Genomic DNA, 19,278 nt, shown 5'->3' on the forward strand with positions numbered 1-19,278 from the left:
AAGCATGTCAGAAGGACACTTTTTGGTCAGTTGCTTATATCTCTCCCAAGCTTCATAGAGGGATTCACCTTCCTTTTGTTTGAAGGTTTGAACATCCACTCTAAGCTTGCTAAGCTTTTGAGGAGGAAAGAACTTGGCTAAGAAAGCCGTGACCAGCTTATCCCAAGAGTTCAAGCTATCTTTAGGTTGAGAGTCCAACCATATTCTAGCTCTGTCTCTTACAGCAAACGGGAAAAGCATAAGCCTGTAGACCTCGGAGTCAACCCCATTGGTCTTAACAGTATCACAGATTTGTAAGAATTCAGTTAAGAACTGAAAAGGATCTTCTGATGGAAGTCCATGAAACTTGCAATTCTGCTGCATCAGAGAAACTAATTGAGGCTTTAGCTCAAAATTGTTTGCTCCAATGGCAGGGATTGAGATGCTTCTTCCATGTAAATTGGAATTTGGTGCAGTAAAGTCACCAAGCATCTTCCTTGCATTGTTATTATTTTCGGCCATGTCTCCTTCTTTTTCGAAAATTTCTGTCAGATTTTCTCCAGAGAGTTATGCTTTTGCTTCCTTTAGCTTCCTCTTCAGAGTCCTTTCATGTTCAGGATCAGCTTCAACAAGAATGTTCTTATCCTTGTTCCTGCTCATATGAAAAAGAAGAAAACAAAAAAGAAAATATGGAATCCTCTATGTCACAGTATATAGATTCCTTATGTAAGTATAAGAAGAGAAGAATAGAGGAAGGAAAAGATAAGAATCCAAACACAGAGGGGAAGAGTGGGTTCAAATTCTTGGGTGGAAGAGAAGTGTTGGTAGATGAATAAATAATTAGAAGGAGATGAGAGATGGAAGAATTCGAAAATTAAATAAAATAAAATGAAAATATTTTTGTTTTTAATTTAAAATTAAAGTTAAAATTCAAAAATAAGAAAAGAAATAAAATTAAAATTAAAATTTTAGAATAATTAGTTAATTACAAAAGAATTTTGAAAAAGAGGAAGGTGATTTTCGAAAATTAGAGAGAGAAAATTAGTTAGGTAGTTTTGAAAAAGATAAGAATCAAACAAAAAGATAAGATTAATTGAAAAAGATTTGAAAATCAATTTTGAAAAGATAAGAGGTTAGAAAAGATTTTGAAATTGATTTTGAAAAAGATGTGATTGAAATTTATTTTGAAAATGAATTTTAAAAAAATTTGATTTTAAAAATTAAAGTTGATTACTTGACTAACAAGAAATAAAAAGATATGATTTTAAAATTTAAAGATTGAATCTTTCTTACTAGGCAAGTAACAAATTTAAAAAATTTTGAATCAATCACATTAATTGTTAGCATTAATTTCGAAAAAGATTTTGAAAATAAATTTTGAAAATTTCGAAAAAAATGAAAGAAAAAAATGAAAAAGACTTGATTTTTGAAAAAGATTTGAAAAAGATAGAATTTTTAAATTGAAATTTGATTTGACTCATAATAAACAACTAGATTTTAAAAATTTTTGAAAAAGTCAACTCAAATTTTCGAGAATTTATGAGTGAAAAAGGGAAAGATATTTTTTTGATTTTTGAATTTTTTAATGAAGAAAGAGAAAAACACAAAAAAGACACAATGCATAAAAATTTTGGATCAAAACAAATGATGCATGCAAGAACACTATGAATGTCAAGATGAACACCAAGAACACTTTGAATGTCAAGATGAACACTAAGAAGTTATTTTTGAAAATTTTTTTAAGAAAAGAAAAACATGCAAGACACCAAACTTAGAAATTTTCAATGTTGAGACATTAATAATTCAAAAATGCATATGAGAAACAAGAAAAGACATCAAACAAGAAATTTTAAAGATCAAACAAGAAGACTTACTAAGAACAACTTGAAGATCATGAAGAATGCAATGCATGGATTTTCGAAAAAATGCAAGAAAGAGATAAACATGCAATTGACACCAAACTTAAAAACTGACATAAGACTTAAACAAGAAACATCAAATTATTTTTGATTTTATGATTTTATTAAAATTTTTGGTATTTTTCGAAAATTATTTGGAAAAAGAAAAATAAGGATTTCAAAATTTTTTTATGAGAATTCCAGGAATCATGCAATGTTAATCTAAAGCTCCAGTCCAGGAATTAGACATGGCTTACTAGCCAGCCAAGCTTTCAGTGAAAGCTCCGGTCCAAAACACTAGACATGGCCGATGGCCAGCCAAGCTTCAGCAGATACAAATCAGACATATAACAGCTGATTAGATGAGAATCCACGGACTCTTGTGATGATAAGTTGAAATCTCGGTCCAAAGGATTAGACATGGCTTGACAGCCAGCCAGGCTTCAACAGATCATGAAGAAACTCTAGAATTCATTCTTAAAAATTCTTGAAGCCAAAGAATAATTTATTTTTGAAAAATTTTGTTTTTAAATTTTTTTGAAAATAGAAATAAAAAATAAAAATAAAAAGCTTAAATTAAAATAAAGTTACCTAATCTGAGCAACAAGATGAACCGTCAGTTGTCCAAACTCGAACAATCCTCGGCAATGGTGCCAAAAACTTGGTGCTCAGAACGTAATTCACACACTTTGTCACAACTTCGCACAACTAACCAGCAAGTGCATTGAGTCGTCCAAGTAATAAACCTTACGTGAGTAAGGGTCGATCCCACGGAGATTGTCGGCTTGAAGCAAGCTATGGTCACCTTGTAAATCTCAGTCAGGCGGATTCAAATGGTTATAGAGTTTTAATAATTAAAAGATAAATAAAACGTAAAATGGGACAGAGATACTTATGTAAGTCATTGGTGAGAATTTCAGATAAGCGTATAGAGATGCTTTCGTTCCTTCTGAGCCTCTGCTTTCCTGCTGTCTTCATCCAATCATTCCCACTCCTTTCTATGGCAAGCTTTGTGTAGGGAATCACCGTTGTCAATGGCTACTTCCCATCCTCTCAGTGAAAATGGTCCAAGATGCGCTGTCACCGCACGGCTATTCATTTGTCTGTTCTCGATCATACTAGAATAGGATTCAGTAATCCTTTTGCGTCTGTCACTACGCCCAGCACTCGCGAGTTTGAAGCTCGTCACAGCCATCCCTTCCCGGATCCTACTCGGAATACCACAGACAAGGTTTAGACTTTCCAGACATCAAGAATGGCCGCCAATAGTTCTAGCCTATACCACGAAGACTCTGATCTCACGATCAGAAGGCTAAGAGATACACATTCAAGCTTGTTTGCATGTAGAACAGAAGTGTTTGTCAGGCACGTGTTCATAAGTGAGAATGATGATGAGCGTCTCATAATCATCACATTCATCATGTTCTTATGTGCAAATGGATATCTTAGAGAAGAAATAGGCTTGAATTGAATAGAAAAACAGTAGTACTTTGCATTAATTCATGAGGAACAGCAGAGCTCCACACCTTAATCTATGATGTGTAGAAACTCTACCGTTGAAAATACATAAGAACATGGTCCAGGCATGGCCGAATGGCCAGCCTCCCCAAATGGCATATGAATTCGAAATTAAGGGAAAAGACCCCTAGTACAATAGTAAAGAGTTTTATTTATCCTAAACTAGTTACTAGGGTTACAGAATTGAGTAAATGATGCAGAAAATCACTTCCGGGCCCACTTGGTGTGTGCTTGGGCTGAGCATTGAAGCTTTCATGTGCAGAGGTCCTCCTTGGAGTTAAACGCCAGTTTGTAACCTGTTTCTGGCGTTTAACTCCAGAATAGGGCAGAGAGCTGGCGTTGAACACCTGTTTGCATCGTCTAAACTCAGGCAAAGTATGGACTATTATATATTGCTGAAAAGCGCTGGATGTCTACTTTCCAACGCAATTGCGAGCGCACCATTTGGACTTTTGTAGCTCCAGAAAATCCACTTTGAGTGCAGGGAGGTCAGAATCCAACAGCATCTGCAGTCCTTTTTCAACCTCTGAATCTGGTTTTTGCTCAAGTCCCTCAATTTCAGCCAGAAATTATCTGAAATCACAGAAAAACACACAAACTCATAGTAAAGTCCAGAAATGTGATTTTTATTTAAAAGCTAATAAAAATATTTTAAAAACTAACTAAATCATACTAAGAACTATGTAAAAATAATGCCAAAAAGCGTATAAATTATCCGCTCATCAAGCACAATTCTAGCCCAAAATGTGCGCAACTCTCTGGAATTTGTATGGGAGGTGAAAATTTTGGGCCCACGCGTACGCATGGGCGAGGCGTACTCGTGGATGGTTGAAAAGCGTGGGTCACGCGTACACGCGGGTGACGCGTACGCGTGGCATGGTGCTCTATTTTTTAAAATTTTTACAATTTCTTGCACCAAACCAAGAATTCCAAACCTCCAAATAGTTATCAAAACACAATAAAACCTTATTTAACATATTAGACTACTAAATAAACCAAACAAACTAAACTAAACATGGAGTTAAACTTATTTACCAATATTTACAAAAAGAAAAAGGGAAAGATGTTACCATGGTAGGGTGTCTCCCACCTAGCACTTTTGTTTATTGTCCTTAAGTTGGACTTATGGGGAGCTCTCATCAAGGTGGCTTGTACTTGAATCTATCCTTAAACATCCACCAATGCTTGGACTTCCAATAAGCTCCATCATCCAAAATTAATAGCTCCAAGCTTTAATGGAGTTCTTCACAAACCATGAGCTCCCAAAGTTGATCCACATCTTGTAATCTGGGATCCCACACTTTGTTTTGACACCCGTCTTCAAGTTGATCACGTTGATTTCCTCTGGGTGGTAGAAAAGTCGAATTCTCTCTAAGGCATCAAACTATCCTCCTTTGAGCACTACACTAATCCATGCTCCTCAATTTTGAGCTTCCAACCATAATGAGCCTAGATTTACAGTGCCAACCACTAAACATCCTTCTCTTACACTTCATTCCATAAAGCGCCCTAAGTTGGCCATCCGTTTCAAGCAAACCAAATTCAAGTGGGATAATAAAGCTAAGAGTTAGAAGTTTTACCCACTCAAATGAAGGATTGAATGGTGAATTCGGTAGAGAAGTTCCCAATGATCTTGACAAAGCACGTTTCACTCCCGTCCATCATCTTCTAGAGGCTTCCACCACTTGGCAAGGTGCTTCAAGCTCTATCTCTTGCCAAGCTTCCTCAAGTTCAAATTCTTCTTCACAAATTTCTTCAAGCTCTTCCCCATCACTCAAATTATATCTTGGAGGTTGAGTGAAACCTACCTCATCATCAATTCCAAGTTCAATGGGGAAGGATTCATCAAACTCAAAAGGATCATATGTTGATGCGAAATCATCATAGATGGGGGAACATGGTGCTTGCCCCATTTCTTCCAATTCTTCAATCACATCGTGCCTTGGAGGTTGTGCACTCTCCTCCTCAACACCAATTTCACACTTCATGGAAGAAGGCTCTTCAACTTGAGATTCTTCCTTACACTCAACATCTCCTAAATCTTCAAATACTACTTTCTCTTGTTCAATTATCTCTACCTCCTCCTCTTGTGGCAATTCCTGCTTCAACTCCTCTTCTCCACCTTGAAGCTCCAAATTCTCCTTCTCATTGTGCTCTTCAACTAATCTTCCACATTTATCAATAAGGGTGTCTTGGATAGTTGAGCACAATGATGCCAATTGGCCCATTGCTTCGGTTAACTTAGCGATCACTTCCTCTTGCTTTTGGCAACGAATTAGAAGTTCTTGTTGTTCTTGCATTAAGGGTTGGAGAGATTGGTCCATTGAAGGTGCTGGTGGAAGAAAGGGCTCGTTGTTTGAGGGAAAGGTATTGTAGTTGGAAGGTGGTTCATATTGGTGAAATTCTTGAGGTGGTGTATAGGAAAATTATGGTTCTTGGGAGTATTGGTATTGGAATGGTGGTGGCTCTAAGTATGGCTCATATGGTGGTTGGTATGGTGGATATGGGTTAGGATCATATGGAGGTGAATGGTGATATGGGCTTGTGAGTATGGTGGAGGGCTATATTGAGGAGGGGGTTCATATGCATATGATGATTGTGGTTGACAACCACAATGAAGGTCACCACATACATTAGATTGGTATGCATCTTGGAATGGCTCTTGTTCATAGCACATTTGGGAAGGTTGTTGCCAAAAAGGGTTATCAAATCCTTGAGGCTCCTCCCATCTTTGGTTGTTCCATTCTCGATGCATGTTGTCATTGTAATTTCCATCTCCTACAACATATTTGTAACCACACTCATAGCCAAAAGGGTAAGAATTCATAGTGACAAGAGAAAATAAAAACAAAAACTAATAAGAAACAAAGAAAGCAAAGTCCTACAACTAGCAACAACTAACAAAGAAGCAAAAGGCAAACATATTCACAATATTCACATATATACAATAGCCAATAACATAACACCATTGCAATTTCCCAGAAACGGCGCCAAAAATTTGATACAATGATTTATACCGGTTTGGAATTTAACAAAATAATCTCGTTGTGATCATAGCCCAAACCGATAATTGATCCTCAAATCAAATTTTAATAATTGGTTGTCACAAGTACAAACCCCAATGAAAATTAACCGAAGTATTCAAACCTCGGGTCATCTCACAAGGAATTGCAATGAAGTGATCAATTATTGGCTATGAGGGAACAAGGGGGGTTTGATTTGATAAAAGGGCAAGAAAATAAATAGCAAGAAAAGTAAAGTAAACAATTAAAGAAAGAAATTAATAAAGAGACACATTCATGGCAAGGATTGAGAATATAGGCTTTCTATCCTAGTCATTAATTGTTCATACCCTGGGTCGAGCTATCCGATCCGGGCTGATTAAAGACAAAGCAACCGACCTCTCCAGGTCAGGTCCCCCGACCTCTTCCTTAAAGAGCTCGGCCAAATTGCCATAAGAAGCCCAAGCAAGCCCAAACGAAGGGACACAGCCCAATCTAAAGGTAGCCAAAGCCCAGAAAGATAAAGGTGATTCCCCTTAGAGAAAATATGACTTCACTTAAAGATAAGATAAGATAACTAACTTATCTTATTTGGAAATGTCAGCCCACACTACTATAAATACACTGGAGCACCCAGGTATAACATATACTCTGATTCTACACAAAATACCTGCTTAAAGCCCATGCTAACTTAGGCATCGGAGTCTCTTGTAGGTACCACCACCCTCTGATGACGAAGGATCAGCAGCACCACCAAGTCCAACAAGTCGGACACGTCAGCTCCGGCCACCACCGCAGATCTCGACCGAGATCGACCTACAGTTTCAGGTAACCCTCAGAACATTGGCGCCGTTGCCGGGGAACCTAGAAGTCTTTCCATCCTCATGGCGGACAACCTTGACAATGATCACAACTCCAACACAGAAATACGGAGGTCACATCAAAAGATGCACCTCAAAACAAAGGGGATAAACAACCCTCCAACACAGAAATTTTGAAAGCTATCCAAGAACAACAGGATCGTCTCAAACAGCTCGAACAGGAGGCTGAACATCAGTGGGAGGCTGAAAGAGACCTCTAAAGAGAAGCTAGACGTTGCCGAGAGCTAGAGGACAAGCTTGCAAAACTCGAAGCAAATCTCAAGACCAAAACTGCTTATCCCAACCATGAAGATAACTCCCACAAAGACCAACATCTTTTCACCAAAGAGATCATGAAATCTAAAGTCCCAAAGGATTTTAAAGCTCCCGACATGACTTCATACAACGGTACCTCGGATCCAAGCCATCATCTCAGCAATTTCAGAAGCAGAATGTATCTCACTGACGCCTCGGACGCCGTTTGGTGTAAAGCCTTCCCGACTACCCTCACAAAGACAGCAATAAAGTGGTTCGACAGTTTGCCTCCTAGATCCATCACAAGTTTTGACGACTTAGCCAAAAAATTCCTTTCCAGATTCTCCATCCAAAAGGACAAAGCCAAACACGCCCCGAGCCTATTAGGGATCAAGCAAGGAGATTGGGAAAGTCTTCGCAACTACATGGAAAGATTCAACAAAGCGTGTCTGGACATACAAAGTCTTCCAACTGAAGCAGCCATCATGGGTCTCATCAATGGCCTGCGAGAAGGACCTTTTAGTCACTCCATATCAAAAAAGCATCCAATATCTCTGAACGAGGTACAAGAAAGGGCAGAAAAGTATATTAATATGGAGGAGAACTCACGACTAGGAGAGACCTCAAAACTTGGATTCTCCTACCCATCTAGGAACAAGGATAAAGAGTCCAAGAAAAAAGAAGATCAACCCGGTGAGAAGCCTATAAAATACCACAATTACACCCCTCTCCGAGTGTCTCTTGTGGATGTTTTATCGAGAAATATGCAACACTGAGAAGATCCCACCACCTCGCCTAATTAAAAGCAAAAAAGGAGGGAGAAGTCAAATAGAGTACTGCGAATACCACCGAATCTACGAACATCCTACTAACGAGTGCTTCGACCTAAAAAATGTCATAGAGAAATTGGCAAGAGAAGGGCGACTAGATCGGTACTTAGCCAACAAAGCAGATGAACCAAGAAAAAGAAGAAGGGATGAAGAGGTCAGACAAGCTGAACGACCACCTCACACTCCTGAGAGACATGTTCGTATGATAAATGGAGGATTTGCAGGAGGAGGGATCTCTAAATCATCTCACAAAAGACACCTTAAAGAGGTATATCATGTTGGGGAAAGGGAGAGGTCATTCGACCTCCCCACCATTACCTTCACCCAAGAAGATGCAACAGGCATCATCTCGGGACATGATGATCCCATGGTCATCACTATCATATTGGTCAATTCTAATCTCCACAGAATACTAGTAGACCAAGGAAGCTCCATGGATATCTTGTTCAAACCCGCCTTCGACAAACTCGGTTTGTAAGATAAAGAGCTCAGGGCATACCCGAATAGTTTGTTCGGACTGGGAGATACTCCAATCCAACCACTTGGATATATCTCACTACACACAACCTTTGGAAAGGGAACCCAGTCAAGGACACTCAACATAGACTAAATCGTAGTTGACGTGAGCTCACCTTACAACGCCCTAATAGGTCAGAAAACACTGAACCAGCTCGCCGCAGTGGTTTCGACTCCACATCTGTGCATGAAGTTTCCAACTCCGGAAGGGATCGCCACAATAAAAGGAGATAAAAAATTGCACGACACTGTTACAATGAAAGTCTGAACCTTAAAGGCAACCCCAAAGGAGAGGAAGTCAATATTATTGAACTCGAAGGAGTTCGAGCTCGTAAGGAACTTCGTCCACAACATGAAGGCGAGACTGAAGAGGTCCAAATAGGTGATGCCCGGGATAAGAGGACAAATGTCGGGGCTACCTTAAAGGGAGATTTAAAGGAATCTCTGATACAATTTCTAAAGGATAATACCGATCTCTTTGCGTGGAAGGCCACAGACATGCCGGGCATAGATCCCAAACTAATGTGCCACAAACTGACGGTATACCCAGGATCTCGACCAGTGCAGCAGAAACGTAGGAAGCTCGGACCAGAAAAGTCCCAAGTTGTGGAAGAACAGGTACAAGCCTTACTGGAGGCAGGATTCATAAGAGAGGTCAAGTACCCACTATGGTTAGCCAATGTTGTCTTGGTAAAAAAGTCAAATGGGAAGTGGCGGATGTGCACTGACTACACTGCTCTCAATAAAGCCTGTCCAAAAGATCCCTACCCACTCCCAAGTATAGATGCTCTAGTGGATGCCTCTTCTGGATATAAATACCTCTTCTTCATGGATGCTTATTCAAGATACAATCAAATCCCAATGTATCCACCCGACCAAGAAAAGACCTCTTTCTTAACCCCAAAAGCAAACCACTGCTATATCGTCATGCCATTTGGGCTCAAAAACGTAGGAGCTACCTACCAAAGATTGATGAACAAAGTCTTTGCAGACCATATTGGGAAATTAATGGAGGTTTACGTAGACGATATGCTGGTAAAAACACAAAGTGAAGAATCCTTGTTGCCCGACCTAACCAAAGTGTTCGACACTATCAAAAAGCATGGAATGCGACTTAATCCCGCAAAATGCACCTTTGCGGTAGAAGCTGGCAAACTCTTGGGCTTCATGATCACGCAAAGAGGAATCGAGGCAAATCCAGATAAATGTCAGGATATACTCGACATGAAAAGCCTGACTTGCGTCAAAGAAGTACAACAGCTCAACGGAAGACTTGCAGCCCTGTCCAGGTTTCTAGCCGGCTCAGCCATCAGATCTCTTCCCTTTTACGCCACATTAAGGAAAGGAAAGAGGTTTTAGTGGACAACAGAGTGTGAGCAAGCCTTCTAAGATTTCAAAAAATTCTTGGGGTAACCACCAGTTCTTACCCGACCACGGGAAGGAGAAGTACTCATATTATACCTCGCAGTGGAAAATTGGGCAATCACTTCAGCACTTGTCAGAGAAAACGAAGGTGAGCAGCAACCCATCTACTTCATCAGCAAAGCCTTACAAGGGGCCGAACTGAACTATCAAAAGATAGAAAAGTTTGCCTACGCACTAATACTCACTTCTCGATGACTTTGCCCGTACTTTCAAGCGCACATTATCAAAGTTCGAACTAACCAGCCCATAAAAGGCATTCTACAGAAGACAGACCTAGCGGGAAGAATCCTGCAATGGGCGATCGAGTTGTCCGAATTTGATCTTTAATATGAAGCTCAGACAGTCATCAAATCACAATATCTGGCCGACTTCATTGCCGAGTACACTTATACCCCGGGAACTCCCACAAGATGGAACCTCTACGTAGACGGCTCTTCAAACAAAACCGGAAGTGGCGTAGGTGTGATAATAGAAAGCAATCAGGAAACCCAAATCAAACTCTCACTAAAGTTCAAATTCCCTGCTTCAGATAATCAAGCTGAATATGAGGCATTACTGGCTGGTTTGAGGCTGGCTAAAGAGATAGGAGTTCAAAAGCTCACCATCTTCAGTGATTCACAAGTAGTTACCTTACAAATAGAAGGGAGCTACCAAGCTAAGGACTCTACCATGAAGAAATATCTCGACAAAACTAGAGAACAGCTCGGACAGATCGGGGAATATGAGGTCCAACATATACCTCAGGAACAGAATGCTCGAGCGAATGCACTCTCAAAACTAGCTAGCACCAAACCAGGGGGCAATAACAGAAGCCTCATCCAAGAAACATTGCAAAGCCCATCAATCACAGAGGAAGAAAAGGTCCTAACCATATCTGGTCAAGATCAAGGGTGGATGACCCTCATTATCAGCTACCTTAAGACAAAGACACTCCCCACAGATAAGAAGGAGGCAAAGAGGTTGATACGAGAAGCACAGTACTACACTATGGTGGGCGACATCTTATATAGGAGAGTGATCTCAACACCCCTCCTAAAATGCGTACCGACTTCCAATACAACTGAAGTCCTGGAAAAAGTACACAGTGGCATGTGTGGCAACCACTTGGGGGGCACAAGCTCTTTCTAAAAAGGTACTCCGAGCTAGATTCTTCTGGCCAACCTTACACAAGGAAGCGACAGAGTTCGTCAAGACATGTCCACCATGTCAGAAGCATGCTAACTTCCACATCGCTCTACCAGAAGAGCTCATCAGTGTAACGTCACCCTGGCCGTTCGCAAAATGGGGACTAGACCTCCTCGGACCCTTTCTCCAAGGATCGGGACAAGTCAAGTTCCTCATTGTAGGAGTGGACTATTTCACAAAATGGATTGAGGCAGAGCCCCTAGCCAATGCCACCGCTCAAAGAAGTCGGAAATTTCTATACAGAAACATTATTACAAGGTTTGGGGTTCCTTACTCCATTACTACAGATAATGGCACTCAATTTACTAATATAGGTTTCAGGAACTTGGTAGCTGACTTGAAAATAAAGCACCAATTTACATCCATAGAACACCCACAAGCTAACGGACAGACAAAAGCTGCCAACAAAGTCATACTAGCCGGGTTAAAACGGAGACTACAGGGTGCAAAGGGAGCTTGGGCCGAAGAGCTCCCACAAGTCCTATGGGCATATCGGACAACTCCATACTCCACCACAGGAGAATCACCCTTCCGACTTGCTTACGAAATGGAGGCAATGATCCCAGTGGAGATAGAGGAAGGATCCCCCATAATGATCCTCTACAATGAAGAGATCAACTCCAAAAATCAAAGGGAGGAACTCGACCTACTACCCGAGGTCCGAGAAAGAGCTCAGATTTGAGAGGAAGCATTAAAGCGTCGAATGGCTTCAAGGTACAACCGAAAAGGTAGTCCAGTAAAGTTTCGCTATCAACGATCTCATCCTAATCTGAAATGACATCGGACCAGGACTGATAAACCACTATTTTATAGTTTATATTGTGTTTAATTGTGTGGTTTTCTCATGATCCTTACCCAATTATTCATCAATTTAGCATGTATTTAGATTTCCTTCCTAAATTCAGTACATGTTTGAAAATTGCTTCCTAGAGACTTTAATTATTTAATTTTAATTCTCCTTTATTCTATTCGATGCCGTGATCTGTGTGTCAAGTGTTTCAGGCTTTATAGGGCATGAATGAGATGGAGATTGGAGAGGAAGCTAGCAAAAAATGGAAGGAACACAATAATTTGAGGAGATAACCAACGAGAAGTGACGCGGTCGCATGGCTCACGCGACCACGCGAAGGAGCGCAAATCGCAGTGACGCAGCCGCATGGCTTGCGCGGCCGCGCGGATTGGAAAGCGCAAGCGATGCGGTAGCGTGGACGACGCGAACGCGTGGAGAGGAAAAAGCGCAAGCGACGCGTCCGCATGGACGACGCGATCGCGTGACATGTGCGATCTGCATAATCTGCAGAATTCGCTGGGGGAGATTTTTGGACCTTATTTCAGCCCAGTTTTTGGCCCGGAACAGCAGACTAGAGTCAGAGAATATGCAGAAACAACACACACATTCATTCAGTAGTTTTAGATCTAGTTTTTCACTCTCTTAGGTTTTTCTCTCTAGTTTTTAGAATTTTAATTTTCAATTGGTCTTAGCATTGGAATATTGAGAAGAGTTATTTCCTCATCAAGACTTCATCATTCTAGTTTGTTTTCTTAACTTGGTTTTATTCTTCCATATTCTTTGTTTTGTTCAATTTTATTATGAGTAAAGTATCGTTTTTGTCCCGAACGTTTGGGATAAATCCTATTTGTGTCCCTAACGTTTGTAAAAGTGATTCAATGTTATCCCGCTGTCAATTACACATCATGAGCGCTTTAGTTTGAGTTTTAAAAATCTCTTCTTGAAGTTAGAATACAAATGTCTGGGATAGAATCGATGATCTACTCCGAAAAATAGGTCATCAGATGTTGAAACTAATTCCTACAATATTTACATAATTCACTTTTCTATGACATAATTGAATTTAAACATAAATAGTGGGTATAATATTAAAATCGACCACATCCAAGTGGGACCTAATTGAGAATAAATACATCCAAGTGAGAATAATTGAAAAATATAATCATATTTGTTAGTATAATTGATAGTAGGATAACATTGAATCACTTTTATAAACGTTAAGGATACAAATAAGACGATTTAAACGTTAGGGACACAAATAAAACTTACCCCAAACGTTGGGGACAAAAACGATACTTTACTCTTTTATTATTCAGATACTTTTATGATTATTTAATGCAAGGATTATTTCTTTTTAATTCAATTTTAATTCCAATAATCATGTCTTCTTTTAATTCCCTTTTATGTGTTATGGGTTTATTATTTACAATGAGTGAGTAGTTTCATTACTTGATGGGGAATTGATTGAAAAGGAACTCTTGAGTTGGAAGGATTGAAAGAAAATTTGTAATTGGGTTAATTGTTGAATTGCTATCCTGTCACCAACGTCAATCCCTTGAACTAAGTGGGTTGTAACTCGTGAACGGATCTAGTAATCCAACTTGTTTGACTTTCCCTTACCTAGTAAAGGATAACTAAACAGAGTAACCGTTAATTATAAATCCATCAAAAAAATCATTCCATCAATGATAGAGATTCTAACCAATCAATTCCCAGTCAAGGTTTTTTTATTCATATCATTTAATTTTCCTCAGTTTACATTCCAATTTACTTACCTCAACTTCTTCGAACCTCTGATTAATAAGATAGCACCCTTCTCTGCAACTCGTTGGGAGACGACCTGGGACTTAAAACTCCCAGTAATTTTGATTTAAACTCTTTGTGACACATTTCTAAATTGATAGGCAGATTTTCGGTGAATTAAGAACTATACTTGCAACGTATCAAATTTAATAATTTTTTAATTCATCAGCTTCTGCTTCCCATCAATTTTTGGCGCCGTTGCCGGAGAGTTGCAATAGAGTGCTAATTTTATTAATTAGAATTTATTTATTTGAATTGTGTTTAATTTTGCTACTATGAGCTGCATGTTTCTTCCGTCAAATGACGCATTCACTTCCTGATCCGCGCTTGCTAATATTCGATCCTAAAATTGAAAGGACTATTTCACGAATAAGGCGAGAACAGCGTAGGTTAGCCCGCTCTGAGGGCAGATCTGAAAGTGAATCTGAGGAAAAAACCAACCCCCGTTCTACTGATTTGGTTGTTTTACGTGCAGAAAACATGGCAGCTAGAAGAGTTACCATTCAGGAGGAAGGAGCTCCTGATTTTACAACGCAACCGTTTCAAGCGCATCATCCAGCGGTAGCTACAGATTTTGAAATAAAGACCGCACTGTTAAATTTGATGCCCAAGTTTCATGGCCTACCTGCTCAAGAGCCTATCAAGCACTTGAGAGATTTCCAGGCAGCCTGTTTTACTGTCAGGCGTGACGGCACTGATGAAACTTCAATTCTGCTGAAAGATTTTTCGTTTTCTCTTGAGAGAAAAGTAAGAGAGTGGTACTACACTCAACCTCTAGCAAATGTATCCAACTGGGATACACTCAGAAAGGAGTTTCTGGAGAAATTCTTTTCATCTGAAGTTACTGATAAACTGAGGAAGGATATCTCTACGATTGTTCAGGATGACAATGAGACTCTCTTCGAATACTGGGAGCGCTTCAATAATCTTCTGGAAGCATGCCCCCACCACATGATTGACAAGATCGTGCTACTCAGCTATACCACACAAGGTATGAGGCCCCAAGATAAGACCACATTGGAAAGTGCCAGCAATGGGTCTATGAAGAAGTACAAGACCACTGATGAAGCTTGGCAATTGATCAGTGATTTAGCTGAATCTACTCGGAACCACAGACAGAAGCAAGGCCGTTCAAAAGCCGTTGCAGAAGTATCTTCTGGCAGAGAGACTGCTGCTCTAACTCAAAGCATCTGTGAGATGACCAACCTGCTGAAGCAAATGCAGTTGAATCAACAAGCTCAGCAAACTCAACCGCAGCAAAACCAACAACTAGTCCCACAAAGAATTTGCGGAATTTGTGCTGATTACAACCATTACACTAATGAATGCCTGCAGCTCCAACAAGAAGACAACATGGTGGCATCCACTCACAACTTTTATGACCGTCCCAACCAAGGGAACAATCAAAATGGAAATAATAACCATGGATGGCAGAACAATTCAAACCAGAATTGGAGGGACAATAATAACAGGGGAGGTAGAGATAATCAGGGAAATCAGAGGTGGAATAATAACAACAACAGGCAGCAAAATCAACCTTACCGAGCACCTCACCTGAGGCAAAACCAAGGACCACCGAACAATCAGCAGCAAACCTCTCAATTTACTCATTCTTTTGTATCTTCTAATGAAGATTTATTACAAGCTTTTGAGAAAAGACAACTAGCCATGAAAAGTACCATCGTGAACAGTATTAACGCCAATCTGAATGGTCTCACCTCTACTCTGCAAGCTTTTATGACACAGCTTGGTTCAGCACAAAATTCCAGTAACCAACCTTCAAGCACCACTGGAATCCCCTCTCAACCATTACCCAATCCAAAGGGAGGCATTAATGCCATCACCCTGAGGTCTGGAACTACACTACAGGAGAGGAATCAGGAGGAACCAAGCTCACCAGAATACGCCTCAGCTGAAGAGGTGGTGGAAATCGAAGATGTTGAAGAGGAAGAGGATATACAGGACATAGCTGAAGAAGAGATAGCTCAACCACAAGAAGAAGCACCAAAAGGCGCAGGCACCACGGAAACCACTGTTTCCATTCCATTTCCACAGCTTGCAAGGAAGCCCAGGAAGCAGCTGGAACCTTATCCTAAAATGGTAGAGATATTCGAAAAGGTCGAGGTAACTGTCCCCCTTTTTGATGTTATTCAGCAGGTACCTAAATATGCAAAGTTTCTAAAAGACTTATGTATCCATAAAGACAAGATTAATGAATTAGAAACTATTCCTTTAGGTAGTTCTATATCTGCTTTAATAGGAGGATTACCTGAAAAGTGTAGTGATCCAGGTCCTTGCATAGTTAGTTGTACTATTGGTGGTGTAGTAATTTATGATTGCATATGTGATTTAGGAGCATGTGTCAGTATAATGCCTTTGTCTATATATGATGTTTTGAGGCTCCCTCCCTTAAAAAGGTCGGCAGCTCGTTTTGTGTTAGCAGATAAAAGCATTATTACAGTGGCTGGAGTTGCTGAAGATGTTTTGGTGAACATTAAAGGGCTCACATTTCCCACTGATTATTATTGCAAGAGAACTGACTCCTCAACAAGAAGAGCAGCTACTTGATGTGCTGAGGAAGCATAAGAAGGCAATTGGGTGGAGCTTGGCAGACATAGTGGGAATCAACCCTCAAGTATGCGAGCACAGAATATTTTTAGAAGAGGGAGCAAGACCTGTCCGTCAACCCCAGAGAAGATTGAATCCCACCATCTTGGAAGTTGTCAAGAAGGAGGTGACCAGACTATTGGAGGCCGGTATCATATATCCCATTTCAGACAGTGAATGGGTAAGCCCAGTACAAGTGGTGCCCAAGAAGTCTGGAGTCACTACAGTGAAGGATGAGCATGGAGAGCTCATAGCAACTAGAGTTCAGAATGCTTGGAGAGTCTGCATTGATTACAGGCGTCTCAACCAAGCTACCCGTAAGGATCACTACCCACTTCCATTCATTGATCAAATGCTGGATCGCCTGTCAGGTAAATCACATTATTGCTTTCTAGATGGTTACACAGGTTATTTCCAGATTCATATAGCTCCTGAGGATCAGGAAAAGACTACTTTTACATGTCCTTTTGGGACTTATTCTTATAAGAGAATGCCCTTTGGCTTATGCAATGCACCAGCTACTTTCCAAAGGTGTATGATGAGTCTTTTCTCTGACCTTACTGAGGACTGTATGGAAGTTTTTATGGACGATTTTAGCGTTTATGGTGATTTTTTTACCCTTTGCTTAGAGGGATTATCTAGAGTATTGGATAGATGTATTAATACAAACCTTGTATTGAATTTCGAAAAATGCCACTTTATGGTAAAACAAGGGATTGTATTAGGACATGTGGTATCTAATAATGGCATTTCTGTAGACCCAGCAAAGGTGAATGTTATTTCTAGTTTACCTTACCCCTCTTCTGTGAGGGAAGTCCGTTCGTTCCTTGGCCATGCAGGTTTCTACAGGAGATTTATTAAAGACTTTAGTAAGGTGGCACTTCCCTTATCCAGATTACTGCAGAAGGACATTGAGTTCGAGTTCAGTGAAGATTGCAAACAAGCATTTGATAAGCTGAAGACTGCTCTAACTCAAGCCCCAATTGTGAGAGGACCCAACTGGAGCCAGCCGTTTGAAATCATGTGCGATGCTTCCAACCATGCAGTAGGAGCAGCGCTGGCTCAGCGTGAAGGTAAGGATCCTTTTGTTATTGCCTATGCGTCTAAGACTTTAGACACTGCCCAGTCCAATTATACTACTATTGAGAAAGAACTTCTTGCTATTGTTTTTGCTCTGGATAAATTCCGGGCCTATTTACTTGGTACCAAAGTAGTGGTGTATTCGGACCACGCAGCTCTAAAGTATCTATTAGCTAAAAAGGAGTCCAAACCAAGGCTTATACGTTGGATACTGATGCTACAAGAATATAATTTAGAAATAAAGGATAGGAGTGGTAATCAGAATTTAGTAGCAGACCACTTGAGTCACCTTGAACATATTAAGGATGATTCTACTCCTATAGATGATAATTTTCCTTTTGATAACCTACAAGCAGTATCTGAGGTAGTCCCTTGGTATGCACCTGTTGCTAATTATTTAGTTAGCCGCACATTTCCTCCACATTTTTCTAAACATCAAAGAGACAAGCTGAAAAGTGAGTCTAAATATTATATATGGGATGACCCATATTTATGGAGATGTGGCGCTGACCAGATAATTAGATGTTGTGTGCCTCAATCAGAATTCCAGTCCATTTTAGAGGCATGTCACTCATCTGAGAGTGGAGGACATTTTGGCCCTCAACGAACAGCTAGAAAGATCTTAGACTGTGGATTCTGGTGGCCTACTCTTTTTAGAGACGCTGCTGAGTTTTGCAAATCTTGTATCCCATGCCAGAAATTTGGTAATATATCCAGGAGGGATGAGATGCCTCAACACTATATGCTTTTCTGTGAAGTTTTTGATGTATGGGGCATTGACTTCATGGGTCCATTTCCAAATTCTAGTGGATATTTTTATATATTGTTAGCTGTGGATTATATTTCCAAATGGGTGGAAGCAATCCCTACCCGCACTGACGATGCTAACACTGTTGTTTCCTTTGTGAGAAACCACATTATATGCTGTTTTGGATCACCACGAGCGATCGTGAGCAATCAAGGCACCCATTTTTGTAACAGGAGACTAACAGGATTGATGAAGAAGCATGGGATAATCCATAAAGTTGCAACAGCTTACCATCCCCAAACTAATGGGCAAGCCGAGGTGTCGAACAGAGAAATTAAGCGTATCTTGCAAAAGATAGTGAAGCCTCATAGAAAAGACTGGAGCACCAGGCTACAAGATGCACTGTGGGCATATAGAACAGCATACAAGACACCCATTGGGATGAGTCCCTTTCGCTTAGTTTATGGAAAAGCTTGCCATCTCCCAGTTGAAATCGAACACAGAGCCTTCTGGGCTGTTAAAGAGTGCAACATGGAAATTGAGAAGGCCGGAGCTGAAAGGAAGTTGCAACTGCAGGAACTGGAGAACCTTCGCCTAGAAGCTTATGAGAATTCCAGAATTTGCAAGGAAAGGATGAAAGTTGTGCATGATCAAAACATCAAGAAGAAAGAATTTCAACCTGGAGATTTCGTCCTCCTTTACAAATCTCGACTAAGGCTAATTCCCAGTAAGTTAAGATCAAAATGGGAAGGTCCATACAGAGTAGAAAAGGCTGAACCGTA

General features: G+C 40.2%; 1 non-coding gene across 1 annotated transcript; it reads left to right on the forward strand.

The window, feature by feature from the left end:
- LOC112780959 (small nucleolar RNA R71) lies at positions 1 to 108 on the forward strand. Its single transcript, XR_003191762.1, has one exon. It is a non-coding gene; the product is annotated as a small nucleolar RNA R71 (small nucleolar RNA).
- The last annotated feature ends 19,170 nt before the right edge of the window (positions 109 to 19,278 follow it).

The sequence above is a fragment of the Arachis hypogaea genome, chromosome 19 (genome assembly GCF_003086295.3).
Source record: "Arachis hypogaea cultivar Tifrunner chromosome 19, arahy.Tifrunner.gnm2.J5K5, whole genome shotgun sequence".
NCBI classification, from domain to species: domain Eukaryota; kingdom Viridiplantae; phylum Streptophyta; class Magnoliopsida; order Fabales; family Fabaceae; genus Arachis; species Arachis hypogaea.